Below are 15,191 nucleotides of genomic sequence, written 5' to 3'. Positions count from 1 at the left end.
CATATACAAGTAGCCAATAGGTGCTTGACCTTCTTAATAAAAAAAAAATCTCTGGATGAGAGAATGATGTTGAAAGTTTTTTACCTTGGGTGTATTATACGTTAAAGATACCAAGAAATGTTATACTTGTGTTTAATCCTTTTCCCATGTAAGCAAAACAAAGTTTTGAGCGTGAAATATATTCACGTCCGAGCTACTTGTATATAGAGGCTAATGACTTCATGTCACATGCATTAGTATGTATCCCATAATGCAAAGTACACCCCTTTCGGGCGTGTATACATTACTTCAACCTTGGTATCTCTCCCAGGTCTGGCTCCCACCGATGAGACCTCAATAAAGGTCGAAACCGGTCTGGGTAATGGCCCTTCCCTTTATGCATTGCATTATACACGTCCGAAAGGGAGTGTGCTTTGCGTTATGGGATACATACTAAGGCGAGTGATACGAAGTTATTAGCCTCTATATACAAGTAACTCAGACGTGAATATATTTCACGCACAAAACTTTGTTTTGCTTACTTGGGAAATGGATTAAAATCAAATATAAAATTTCTTGGTATCTTTAACGTATATTACACCCAAAGTAAAAAACTTTCTTTTGTAATATATACATATGTATATATATACATGTGTGTATGTGTATGTGTGTGTGTGTGGTAAGTTAAGCTGTAAGAGAGGACTCATTGGAACAAATGTTATGGGCTCTATTGGTTAGTATTTTAATGATACCATATTTAACGCTAAATAATGCAGATATTTTAGTTAGCTTTGATATCATCTCACTGTTAGCCAATAATCCCTTAAATGCCATCTTATATAAAAAAAATAAAAATAAAAAAAAACGTTTTTCCTCCTGATATTACTGGCCTCTTTTCCTTTTCTCTCCATTCTGGATATTTCTCTAGGAAGCACAAAATTTATGAACAGATAGACGATATCTCTGTGGATTGTTCCCTCACACCCCCTTGCCAAATCTTTATGGAATATTTGGAAAAACAAGCTCTTGACTCGGTCCTCTCTCAAATCTTATATTTGGTCAATATATGTCGATGATGTATTCTCTTCGTTCGCCTCATGGGCCAGACACATTAGACTCTCCTCTCTCACCTCAGTTGTACTCATCCTAGAATCCAGTTTACCATGGAAAAAGAAACTAATAATACAGTAGTTTAGCCTTTCTAGGTACTTGTTAATACTCTATCCAATAGTAACCTCTCTATTTCACTATAAGAAGCTCATCCACACAGACAGATGCATTCACAGACTTTCTCATCAACCCCCTGAACAATATGGTATCATAAAAACACCAGTCAACACAGGTTATAGAGTCTATAACCTGTGTTTCAATGGGTCCACTCTTACATCAGAACTTAATAATATATCACACCTTGTCTAATGGTTCCAGTTCGCATAATATTAAAAATAATCAACTTCCTCCATCTTCGACCTTCCCTTCAGAAAAATAGCCGGAATATTACAGAATCTTCACGGCTTTCAAGTCCCACCGAAAACTTGATACCCTATTACGTTCTACTAAAGATCATCTTCTCTCTCTCTCTCTCTCTCTCTCTCTCTCAGTTCCAGGTGGATATACAATTCCTTGTTCGTGCACGGTAGCCTACTATGGACAGACAGGTAGATCAGCTACCATTCGAATGGAAGAACTTAAATACATCTGCAGTTATCGCTATGGTCAATCGTGCCACGCATCCTTGTTTTGGATGCAGCTCACAGAATCAATTTGGGAAAAAACCATCACAATAAATTTAGAAGAGAAAGACTGTTTTTAGAATATGCTGCTGCTCTTAAAAATCAACATACTCTAAATGAATATGGTTGCTCTAAATGAAAATGCCAGTCCTAATAAAATTAGGACTGGCATTTCATGGGAACAAAAAAAAATGCCTAGTTAATTGCGACTCACTAATCTGCCATACATAGAATTCAACAGTTATGTATGGAGAGTTATACAAGAGATCGAAAATATGCGATGTCTTATTCAACGTAATTGAAACCAAGGTCTCATCTTAAATCAGCTATGAAGAACATATAATAAAAGACCTGCATATTATTGAATTAATCTATGAGAGAAGTTTTACGGCACACTGCAACTATGAGCTACGGGTCTGATATCTCGATACGATTTTCAACTTCTAATTCAAGTTGAATTTGATAGTTGTTAAAATAAATAATAAATGAATTGAATGCAGAAATTAAAACAGAATGAATTAAATAAAGAAAGAAAAAACAAAAATAATGTATAAATAATTAGTGATAGTCATGTGCCAGCTATATCTGATTGGCTACTGGAGATTAAAGTTCCCAATCAGTCTCCAAAAAGCTAGATAGGGTTAAAAGATCTCGCCTGTTCTTTATATACGAACTAATACGAAATAAAAATAATACGAAATAAAAGGCGTTAGCATATTATTGTTATTATAGCCAGTACAAATGAAACACCAGGAAATTGAAATAGTAACCTCTTATGTTTATCGAGGACGAAAGTCATAGCACAGGGAGACTGTAAAGAAGAAATTATACGTAGAATTCAATTTGGTTGGATAGCCAGAGCCGGCGCTAGGGTCTTTGCCGCCCGCATGCAATGTCTATCTAAGCACCCCTGTAACGATCCAGGCTTGTTTGGTTCTTTTACGATAATAAAAATTTAAATTATTTAAAATTTCTTAAATAAATTTTGACATAACAGCCACACGTTGGTTCGCTAAATGTAACGAACAAGGGGTGTTGACTAGGTAGGATAATCGTTAAAAACCCGAATATTCAAACAATTCTCAAAAATTAAAGTAAATTTTTATAAAGCCACTTCACTTTAATCGTTGAATATAATGATACATGGATTATAGCCTTCTTACCGACCCGAATCGCTAACAAATTTAAAATGAATTTTAATTAAAGTTAAAATTTATTTGAACTAAAGTTTAAAAAATTCTTTCATTTTACAAGTTACTAAATTCTTAGTAACTTGTAAAATGATTGTTCCACTTATAAAAAATTATTAACAATTTTTATAATCTTTTAGGAAAATAAAAGAAACTCAAGATAGATGAGAAAATAAGAAAAGAATTCTGAAATAATTAGAACATTTAATATAAATATTCAAAAAATAACATCTTTACAGAATAACAGAAAATAAATTAAATTACATAAATATACTTGACATTTTTTTAATTAAAATTTTACGGTTTTTGATTGCATATTCATAAAATTAGAAATAATGGTCTTAACGTCTAATTCCACACCTATATCATTTTCAATAGCTATTAACGCCAAACTAACAAGCCTTTTTTATGACATACTTGTTCGTAAGTAGCTTTTAAATTAAAACCTACTTTGAATCAATTTCAACTTGGAAAAGGAACGTACACCGTTTGCTACAACAGGTAAGGTTAATAGTATTCTTGAAGCAATTGAAAAGTTAGGGAAAGATAAATTATTGGACAAAATAAAATTAACAATATCGAAAGGGTTTGAATATTTAAATTATCCTTCCAAAAAATATCCCTGAAAGTACATAACTCGTCATATAGTTCTATTGCATTTACGTCTTTATTGTCGCCGTCCTTCAAGAGAATCTCTAAATCGTCACAATTTTTTCGTAAATCTTCGTTATTAATTTGTAGTAATCTATACAAGAAATGGAAATAATCATTATATGTTTTTAGTTGTTCAAAACGTTTTATTAACGAACACGTTGAAACGTCTACAAGTGTATAAACACATCCACTTTAAATTTATCTTCTGGTGATTGTGGCGTTTCGTCATGAAGCTTGTAGTCAAATTGTCGTGTGTTCTTTCGTCGTCGCACTTCCGTACCAGTTTTAAATTCTTGTTCTCCATCCACCTCTTCACTCAGTTCTTTTGCTGTTTTAGAACTTCCTTAAAATTTGTATCTGATCAATACTCTTGTAAGAATATTTTTAAGTTTTCGATAGATTCTAAAGCAAGTGTAATGTTCATATTTTTGTCTTGAAGCATTTTACTCACAGGGTTTATTCTGTTAAGTAAATCATGCCCAGTTATAGGAGAGCAAATAAATTTGTAGTCCTTTATTTGAGCACATAATGTTTGTGCTTCATGCTGAGTTTATTAAAATTTTCATTATTTAAAATTTCAAAGAGTGCATCGTAAATTTCTCCTGACTGATATCGTAGAGGGTGGATTGCATTAATTTTACTTTCCCGTCGCGTATCTGATGGCTATTTCAATGTTAATTTTTTACGAACTTTAAAAGGATTGACCAACGTTTGTAAGAGAATGAAGAAATTGTATATTTCTTGAATAATTGCAAAGAAACTATTTGTATCTGCATTCACTTTGGCTGCATCGTTAATGATTAAATTTAGAGTATGAGCAGCAGATGGCACGTAAAAAGCTCGAGGATTTTTATTTAAAAGCAAATTTTGGAGCTCATATTTTTTCCCTTTCATATTTGCCCCATTGTGATACCCATGACCTCGCATGTTTTCAATGGGAATGTTCCATTTTTCCAGTTGTTCCATTATTGTTGCGCATAAATCACGTCCTGTGGAATCTGATATATCTCCAAAACCTAAAACGTTTTCCCTGATCTTGACAATTCCATTGTCACAGGAAACAAAGCGAATAATAATGGTCATTTGTTCTGTTTTACTTGCATCAGGTGTGCAATCTAAAATTATGGAATAATATTTAGATTTTCGAATTGATAATAAAATTATATCCCTGATGGCGTTATTTAACGTTTCCAGTATTTCCAGTATTGATTGTATTTACTCAAATAGTTTACTCTGTTGTTTCGTTGTAGGGTCCTTTCAACATGATTTTCCATAACCGGATCAAACAGTTCGAATAATTTTAAAAAATTTCAGTTTTTCCTTTCATATAATTTATCAGATGATCCGCGAAATGCTAAATTTTGGCTACCAAGGAATTTTATATAATTTCAATCAAGCGTTCTAAAACACTCGTCCAATGTTTCTTTTCCATTGAGTTTCGCAATCAATAGTAGTTTTGTTTTTTAAATTTTTATCAACTTCCTTCCATTTTAAGAAATTTTTCGTGTGAGTTAAACTAGTCTCATGTATATGCAAAGTTGTACTTACATTTCTCCAATCGTTACAGCCTTCTACAAGACTACTTGATTCGGTAGGCGCGAAAGGTTTGCAACAAAAGCAAAAAATAGAATTTAAAGTTTCGGTATAAATGAGCCATGTTCTTGGCACAAGGTCACCGTTTTCCATTTTTCAAGTATAATACGTGTCGCCAAATTTATGACCATATGTATCTCTGGGATATATTATATTTTTCTTTTAAACTGGCCCCATTTCAATTAAAACAACTCGTAATTTTTCATCAATATTTCCCCATTCACCTGGATCTTCTAAATTTACAGAGACTAACAATGTGTTAGTTTCGTGGTCAACTACAACTAAATCTTCTCCTAACTATTTTTTACTTAAATCATGCATCTTGTTATCTTGTTCAATAGTTGCAATTGTACTTTCATGCAAACTGGATGATGTACACGGTTCTTCAATTCTGATTTCTGATATATCGAGTTGGTTATAATCTGAATCAGAATATTTTAATATTTTAACAAATTTATTAAGAGCCTCAGTTTGTTTCTTAACATCTGCTTCTTTCGCAGCATGACGCTTACGATTTTGTGCACCGGATAACTATTTTTTAATTTTTGATTCCATGTCTATTTTATACCCACAAGAAATTGTTACACAACACGACACACAGACAAAATAATAGTCCCCACTGCGCTACTGTCAGTAGCCTACTGAGATGTGTACATATGGCTGGTTTACCTAGTAACAAATATTTTCTACGAAAATTCGTTTCTGCGTATGTTCACCGTTTCACTAGAATGTAGATACACAACATACTGCAGGCAAGCATTTAGCCTGCTCTAGCTGCAAAATTGTAGACAGCAGGCTGATCAAATAGGCGGCAATATACAATTTTTTAAAATTTTTATTCGGTGTATCCAGCCAATATTTATTTTAATATTGATCATTCTAAGATTTTTTTTGTTTTCATGATAAAAATTTTGTTTCTTAAAAATGAACTTATGAATGGTGCCTCGGCGGTGGCGCCCACTTCGTAGCGGCGCCCGCATGCACTGAATGTTCTGCATGCCCGCTTCCGTTGGCCCTGTGGATAGCCTTTGGAAAACGCTGTGAAGCACTCAAAAGAAGCATCTCAATCTGCCATAAAAGAAAAATGAGACTGTGTGGAGGACTTTGGTGGAGACCTTTGTCCAGCAGTGGATACAGAATGGCTGATGACGAAGTATTCATAACTATCTCTTTGGGAACACTGAATGGCTGATAGCCCATGACTATCTCTCTCTGGGGATACCCTTTTTTTCCTTATCTGTTTTGTTTTTTAATCTGAGGCAATCCACGAAAATGGTCTACGAAAGTAGTAATTAATATCTATCATAATTTCCACTTGTTATTCAGGCATATGAATGAATGTATATAGGCGAAGGTAATGAAAATGCCATTTTTTTAAGGTAGACTTGTAAACATAACTAATTTAACTTGTGAACTGCGTGAGTTGATATCAAATAATTCATTATTCGAAACCTTCTTAAAGAACAATTCAGCCTCCTCAAAATATAATATATAAAAACTAAAGATAAACACTGAGAAAGAATCGGTAAAAAAATTCGAGGTGAAAAATCAAATGCCAGATTGAAGATATTCTTAATATTAATGATTTTAGGATTAACATTTCAGGAAATTCTAAACCTTTTGATATCTTCGTCCAGTCTCAGAAGAACATGCACTGACACCTGGTATCTTCTTTGAGAAACAGTCGACTCCATTTTTGATATTTTCTGTCGAAACATATTATTATTTCAAGTTCACTTAATTACGGTATATAAATTTAGCATTGTCTACGTTACAATATCCTTAAATTTAGAAGCTTATTTAAACTAAATTTCAGAGACTGACTCGATCCTAATTAATAGAATGAAAATGCCTTATAAATTAATAAAATCAAACATATTCCAATGTATATTAATGAAATGAATATTAATGAAAGGAGATATTATTTTAAAACATTATAAGTTTCCATAAAATATTAACGAATGTTATTCACAAATCAAATAATAGTAATTCGTTTGTGTTTATGTGTCATTTGAAAATTTATTAAATAAAAACTGAAAATACAGTAATTATTTTTGCTTTTATGAAAGATTATAATTATAGTAATTCCATCTTTTCATAATATTTATAATAATAATGTATAATATTAGTATGCTTCCAGATGTTTAATCTGCTCACCAGATGGCAGCATATACAATCTAAAAGTTTCTACTTCGTGCACTAGGATTTCATTTTGTTTTGCAACCTTTTAAGTGATGAAATAGCCATAAGTTGCGACCAATCAAATACTTCAGCATATTAAAAACAAGTTTTGTGTTTCTCAGAGCTTTCTCGTGGATGTTTGTACAAATGTGATACATAAGCTGAAAGTTTAAATGATCAAAGCAACATAATTTATACTGGATGATAGATTTATATAAAATGATATTTCAGTAGACCGTTTGATAAAAGCAGTTACAATTTGTAACCGGAATCCTTAAAGGACTAGTTTGTTCAAATGATTTAAACAAAGTAATGTTTAAAATCGGATTTATTTATTTTATATTTTTTTAGTTCAAATCACCAAGACAGTATTTGGAGAACTTAAATTTCGAATATAGTTATTTGAAATTTCAACACGTAGAATTATTTCGATAATGTAACTTGGGGGGGGGGGGGATTACACGGATGAGCTTGAAAAAGTAGTCCAGTCAAGAAAGAGAGCTTCTGAATTAACCACCTGATAAACGTCAGTTATTAATATGGCTAATGATGAGGTTAACAACTCAACAGCAAGATTTTCATTGCTACAGTATTTCAAAGAAGCAACATAAATTCGCTGCTTGATGCAAAATAAAATGCGGCTAATCGGAACCAATAGCCAGTGCTACATACTGTCATTGAACAGCATTTGCTTGATGAAATAACAGACGACACAAACATCAATTCATAAAAACTAGCTTTTAAATTTATTGGAAAGTGAAGTAAGCACAAATCAAAGAAATGGTTTTACTGTGTTCCCCCCACTCCCCAGAAAAAGTTTCTTGAGTATGAAATACGATGCACACAAAATTGCTACATAGGAAGAAAAGAAAAAAAATTCTTCCCATGCCGGGAATCGAACCCGGGCCTCCTGGGTGAAAGCCAGGTATCCTAGCCACTAGACCACATGGGATTAGTTATTAGCTTCTTTAAGACAATGTTTAATTAATTAGATTTAACCCAGTAAAAGAGTTATATTTATACAAATATCAATTCATAAAAACTAGCTTTTAAATTTTTTGGAAAGTGAAATAACACAAATCAAAGAAGTGGTTTTACTGTATTCCCCCAACTCCCCCAAAAATTTTCTTGAGTATGAAATACGATGGCACACAAAATTGCTACGTAGGAAGAAAAGAAAAAAAAATTCTTCCCCTGCCAGGAATCGAACCCGGGCCTTCTGGGTGAAAACTAGGTATCCTAGCCACTAAATATTTTATTTTCTCAAAAGCATCTTTCTACATTTGGAAGAACTAGTTACATATATACAATAAGTACATAGCATGCTTATTTCAGTTAACATTTTTTATTTATTTATTTATTATTATTTACTTTTTTTTTTTTTTTTTTTTTTACAACATGATAACATGCCCAATATCTATTTTCACCTAGAGTCCTTGTGCAATCTTTTGGGCAGTTATTTGGTCATTTAACATCCATTGAAATGTTAAAATATTTTTACCTTAACTGAAAATTATAAGACATATACTTCCTCTTATTCAAATAGATATATTCATTACTATACAATATTTCTACACTTATATATACATATTTACATTATGTGTTTAGTTTTCTATTCCATTATTTTTTCTTTCAGAGTGAATTGTATTGGCTTGCTTTCATGTTTTTTCTTTATGGTGGGTCTTTTATTTTTATTATTTGTATGTTTTGTTCATATTCATCAGAGATAAGGCCTGTCTTCCGCCATTAGTGTTTGGTTATCTTTTTTCTGTTTATTGTGTCCGTTATGATTTCATTTAGTTGTTTGTTGAGTTTTTGCATTATATGTGGGCCTGTATCTCTTCCATAAATTCTGTCACACATCTGTATGTCCAGATGGAGTACATTGTTGTTATAATTATAATTGCTTCGGTTATTGTTATGTTTCCGTCCTTTAGCTAGAATAGTGTGTGTTCTGTGACCGGTTCTTTGTGTTTTATAAATTTCTGAACAGTGTTCCATATTGGAGAGGTGTGCGGGCAGTATAACATTATGTGATATAGGGTTTCTGGTTCAGGGCAGAAGTAGCATTTGGCTGGGGCTTGAAGTGGAATACCTTTGTATGCGCACCACATTCTGGTGGGTAGGCAAGCGTAGTAATAAAATGTTTTTAGTTTCGGGTGTATAGGTAATCTGAATGCCTTTTTGAGTACCACTAGACCACATGGGATTAGTTATCAGTTTTCTTAAGATATAATTTTTAATTAATTAGATTTAACCCAGTAAAAGACTTATATTTAAGTGGAAGGGCATTCTTATTTTAAAAAAAAACATTAATTGAAACATACTTTCCACACATAAATGATAACATTAAATCATTTGAATTACATTAGCATATTTATGTAGTTTAAAATTACCTTCTTTACTGGTGTTTATTTCTATTACAATCTTTATGAGGAATATTATACTGAAATTTCATTCACACTTTCGACAATTAACACAATAATATCAGACGAGAATGGTAGAAGGACATCTGTCTATGCTTTAGATATATAGACGGAACTCTCTTTGTAATACTTTGCTTATTTTTTTTTTAGAAATTAAAGCTTTTTTTTTTAATGAAATATTATAGTTCAAGTAGCCTAAAACTGGTTTAATCATGTGTGTACATATATGTGGATTTTTTTTCAGTGAATTTTTTAAATAGTATTTTTCATTTACATCATGTTTCTTACCGAAGAAATATTTCTTTGCATACAATAAATGCATTTCCTTGGTTTATGGCATACTTTTCAATAAATTATTAAAATTAATTTTCATACATTGATGTTTGTGTCATTTTTTATACGTTCTTTATCCAAAAGAAAAAAAAAATTCTCAGTGACCGGTTGTATTTCAATCTTTCTGCTAATCTTAAGCAAACGCTGTTCTTTGATATCGTGTAGCATCGGCATTGGTGCTGATTAACAACATTCGGTGATTTTTCATTAAGCAGAAAACTTCTGTTGTAACTTCGAATATTGTGGGAATGAAAATCTGGATGTTCAGTCGTGAACATTGTCCATAGCCATGATAACCAATCGGATTTTTTCTCATTAGCTAGACTGATTTTTCAATATATTTAATTGAGACTTAATAATCAAATTTGCTGATAAGTAATATTTACAGATAACTGCTGCCATCTGGTGAGTGTTATAAACATCTACAAGCATTTGCTAATATTATACTCATCATCATCATCATCATCATACGTATCGAGGATTTAGGCCTAGCATGGCCTGTTCCGGCCTTAGAAGTCGTCGTTGAATCGTTTAAGAGGACGTCCTGGTTTTCTTTTTCCTAATGGCTTGTACTTTAAGGCTTGTTTTGGTAATCTTTCTGTTTTCATTCTTTGAACGTGTTCCATCCATCTATGTTTATATTTTTTAATTTTTTCAATTACTGGTTCTTGGTTTAATTCTTTCATAATTTCTTCGTTTCTTTTGTGATCAAATAGGGTATACTTTGCAGTTTTTCTCATAAACTTCATTTCTCCTGTTGTTAATCTTTGTTTGTCTTTTTGTTTTATTGTCCAGATTTCGCTTCCATACATTAAGACTGGTAGGGCTAATGTATTGTATACTTTTAGTCTGGTTTGTTTTTGAACTAGGTTTGGTTTAAATATAGAGTTAATTACTCCTGTTATTTTTAAATATTTTGCAATTTTTACCTTTATATCTTTTTCTTTTTCATATGTGATCATACATCCTTGGTAGTTAAATGAATTCACCTGTTCTAAGATCTTGTTATCTATTACTATTTTACTTCTTGCTGGATCTTGTCCTTTAAAGGCCATAGTTTTTGATTTTTATGTTGATATTATCATACCATAATCTTTGGATATCTCATTTAAATCTAAAATAGCTTTCTGTAAGTTATCTTCAGAATTTGTAATTATTATTTGGTCGTCGGCAAAGAGGAGAGTGTTTAAGTTCACAGTAGGAAAAAGTTTAATATCTTGATGGAAATTGTTATTCCATTTTTTTATTATTTCATTTAAGTAGATATTAAAAAGAGTTGTTGAGAGGGGACATCCCTGTCGGACCCCTTGGTTTATCTCCCTCGTATATGATAGCACGTGATTTAATCTTATTTGTATTTGATTATTTTCATATATACTTGTGATAGCTTTTAGGATATTATTTGGTATTTGTCTTTCTTTTAATATGTTAAATAATATGTTTCTTTTAACTTTGTCAAATGCTTTTTCAAAGTCAATAAATGCAATATGTGTTTCTAAATTGTATTCTCTTCTTTTCTCTATTATTAATTTTAGGCAAAAGGCCGGGTCTATACATGATCGTCCTTTTCTAAATCCATTCTGTACTTCTAAAATAAAGTTTTCGGAATATTTCATAGTTTGCTATTTAAGATTCTGCTATCTATTTTGTAACATGAATTTAGTATACTGATACCTCTATAGTTTTTAGGGTCATCTCTATTACCTTTCTTAAAGATAGGAATCACAATTGTTTTTTTCCATTCTATTGGGGGGATACCAGTTGAATAAATTTTATTTAAAAATAATAACAGTCTTTCTTTGAATCTTGTTCTTGCGTATTTATATAGTTCTGAACCTAACTTATCTTCTCCAGGTGATTTTCCGTTTCTTGTTTCTTTCAGGCTGATATCTAATTCTTCTTTAGTTATTTCTTTAGCTAATATTATACTGCACATTATTATTATAAATGTAGTGAAAAGATGAAATTACTGTAATTACAATATTTCATAAAAGTAATGAAATTTTCTATAATTTTAGTTTTTATTTAATAACTTTTAGAATATGCATAAGAATAAGCGAATTTATATGGCAATTTCATTATATTAAATAGGATCGAGCGGTCAGTCTTGGAAATTTATTTTTATACTGTACTCCTAAATTTAAGGGTATTGTAACCTAGGCGCTAAATTTATAAAATTAATTTGCCTTTTGGCAGAAGCGATGTGTTTCGTCAAAGATAAAACATAAATATGAAGTATTAATAATATGTAATAATAATATAAAACATTAATGATAAATGATATATATATATATATATATATATATATATATATATATATAGAGAGAGAGAGAGAGAGAGAGACATTTTGTTTAAAACTTCCTTTAGATTTTTTACTTATTGATAAATTAATCATAGAATACAACTACACTTATCTGCGACTAAAATATAAAAGTAAAAAAAGTAATCAAAATTTAAATAATCACTGATCCTAATATCAGTAAATTGGTTACTAATCAAACTAAATTAACCTCTGATGATGTCCAGAGAATATAACTGAAAAGCTATTTATATTAATAATTAAAAATATATATTCAAAGCTGGCCACTAGTTTCAGAAAGTTAGGGCTGCATGATCCGGGATGCATTTTTTGAGAATTTTGTAATCTTTAGTGGATACGTTTATTTTAATGGGCCATTAATTTAAATTAAATGACCACACTCTTTACTTTCATTAAATTTATTTATTTACATACTTTATTTCATGTTTATTTACTTATTATCACTGTGTATGCAGTAACAGTTGACTAACTACGAAAAATTTAATTTTAACCTTCAAGCACACAAATCTTTTAAATAAACTAGAAAAGGGAATCGCCAACCCATCTTCATCGTCCATAGGTTTTTTTTTCCTTTTTTTTTTTTCTGAATTCATGCAATAGTAATATCGTGCATATCTATTTTATATTTAAAAAATAAATATACATTGGTGATTGTAAGGTTATATAACATCGTTTTAAAGACTCGGGACGAATTTTGTTTGTTTTTTTTACAGAATAAACAATTCAAAGAGGCGAAAGAAAAAGAAAAAAAAAACATTTAGGATTTATGACGCTTCGAAAATTAGAATGATAAATACGCACTTAAGATTTGATCAAAAACAGTTTAAGGAATGACCGACAGATGACACTACTTCCGTTGGTACAAAGTTTGCTCTCTAGGTGTAATTACAATGGAAGTATTTTAGTTCGTTAGTTAGTTTCAAAGCGATAACTAACATTACTGATAAGTTATGAAGCATAAGTGTGTCTTTAGCAATTGCTGAACATAAACCATGATAAACCTTATTACCGCACGTGCTACAAAGTGGGGAAAACCGATACAGAAATTTCGAGATGTTAACACTGACCTTTGGAGATGAAAGAACGAAATGTATACAAACATTTTTTTTTTTTTTTAAAGTTCAAACGTAACGTGATTTCCTTCGATTATGCTTTGCCATAATCGAAATATGGTTCAGGAATGTATCAATTTAAAGACACGCATCATTGATCAGCGAGATCGGTAATTAGTTGCGATTCACACTTGAATGATTCCAATGCATTTTACTTAAAGATAACATTTCGAAAACTATTTCAAAAGTGATAGATTTAATAAATCCAGATTTATTTTATTTAATAAATAATAATAATAAAATAACAATAATTATTATTATAATTATTATTTTAGATGAAAGAACTGTATCTTGATGTACTCCAGTTTTAATCCAAAATTTAGAAAATAAACACATCTATCTCTGATGTAGGAAGCAGCAATGAAAGGAATGTGAAAATAGAGTAATAATAGCAGTTTTATGATAATTTCGGAAGTTGATTCTATCACAAAGTCACTGCAATAAAATCCAAAACACAATTAGGAGTCTATCAGCAAATTCCCTGTAAAGATGTCTTCTCAGAATATTACTGTTTCATAGGGTGAAGCAAGATGCTTTTGATCTTCCCCGTTGTCTGATATCTAGAAAACAATGAAGGAGAAAAATGTATGAGCTATTAGCTCGCCCTGAGAGGGCATGGGGATTACGTATCTTCACTTGATATTAAAATGGCTTTAGATCTTTTGTGTTTATAGTTTGCAGCTTGTTGTACCAGTTGATTTGGGTGTGTACTCGTTTTCAAGATCTTTGCTGCTAGAGAGTGTAAGAAACAGGAAATACATAGGATATTTGTGTCCCTGTGAATCTGAACTTGGCTGACGAACCACGGAACATTTAGAATCATTCATAAACATTTATTTTGCACTCGTCTGAAAGGATGGTCTGAAAAGTTCTCGGCCTAACAATGAAAAACGAATTTATAATTTCAAAAATATTTTTATTTTTCAATATAATCTGCCTTAACACTAATACATTTATTCCAACAATGCTCCATTATCCCATCCCTGTAGTGGTTCTCAGTAAGATCTGCAAAATACCCCTCTGCAGCTGCAATCATCTTGATTCGAAGAAAAACGCTGACCAGCGAGGAAGAGTTTAGCTGTGGAAGAGATAACAGTCAGAGAGAGCCAAATCTGGGGAATAGGGTGGATGTTCCGACAATTCATAGTGCAGATCCCTTAATTTTCCCGTTGCCAAAACACTTTTGTGGGCAGGTGCATTGTCCTGATGAAAGATGATTTTTTTTCTTCTGCAAACCGAGTCTTCTCTCACGAATGTTTTCGTCTAGTCTGGTTAACCGATCGGAATAATACTTCCCCGTTATTGCTTTACCCTTTTAATGATAATTAATAAACAAAATGCCTTTAGCATCGTAAATCACTGATGCCATGAACTTTTCTGCTGATGGAACTGACTTTGGCGCTGAACAACCGGCTTCTGTCCACTGTTTTGACTGCTGTTTGGATTCTGGTGTGTAATGGTGAATCAAAATCTCATCCATAGTAATAAATCGACGCACAAAATCAGTTTTATTTTTGTTAAAACGCTTCAAGCACTGCACAGACATTTTCATGCGAGTGCGTTTTTGATCTGCTGTGAGCAAGAGCGGCACCCATCTTACAGCTTTGCGTAAGCAAAGCTTTTTCATTCGCAATTCTTCATGCAAAATATATCCTACACGTTCTTTTGAA

General features: G+C 31.6%; 1 protein-coding gene and 1 non-coding gene across 4 annotated transcripts in view; both read right to left on the bottom strand.

The window, feature by feature from the left end:
* The window catches only part of LOC150096891 (uncharacterized), a 125,290-nt gene that overhangs the window by 39,907 nt on the left and 70,192 nt on the right, over positions 1-15,191 (bottom strand). The window lies entirely within an intron of this gene.
* On the bottom strand, positions 8,211-8,282 carry TRNAE-UUC (transfer RNA glutamic acid (anticodon UUC)). Its single transcript has one exon. It is a non-coding gene; the product is annotated as a tRNA-Glu (tRNA).

This window comes from Typopeltis vanoorti, chromosome 18 (genome assembly GCF_054136105.1).
Source record: "Typopeltis vanoorti isolate ZY-2024b chromosome 18, IOZ_Tvanoo_1.0, whole genome shotgun sequence".
Lineage (NCBI taxonomy): Eukaryota > Metazoa > Arthropoda > Arachnida > Uropygi > Thelyphonidae > Typopeltis > Typopeltis vanoorti.
Note: the sequence above shows the minus strand (reverse complement) of the source record. Positions and strands in the feature narration are given on the sequence as shown.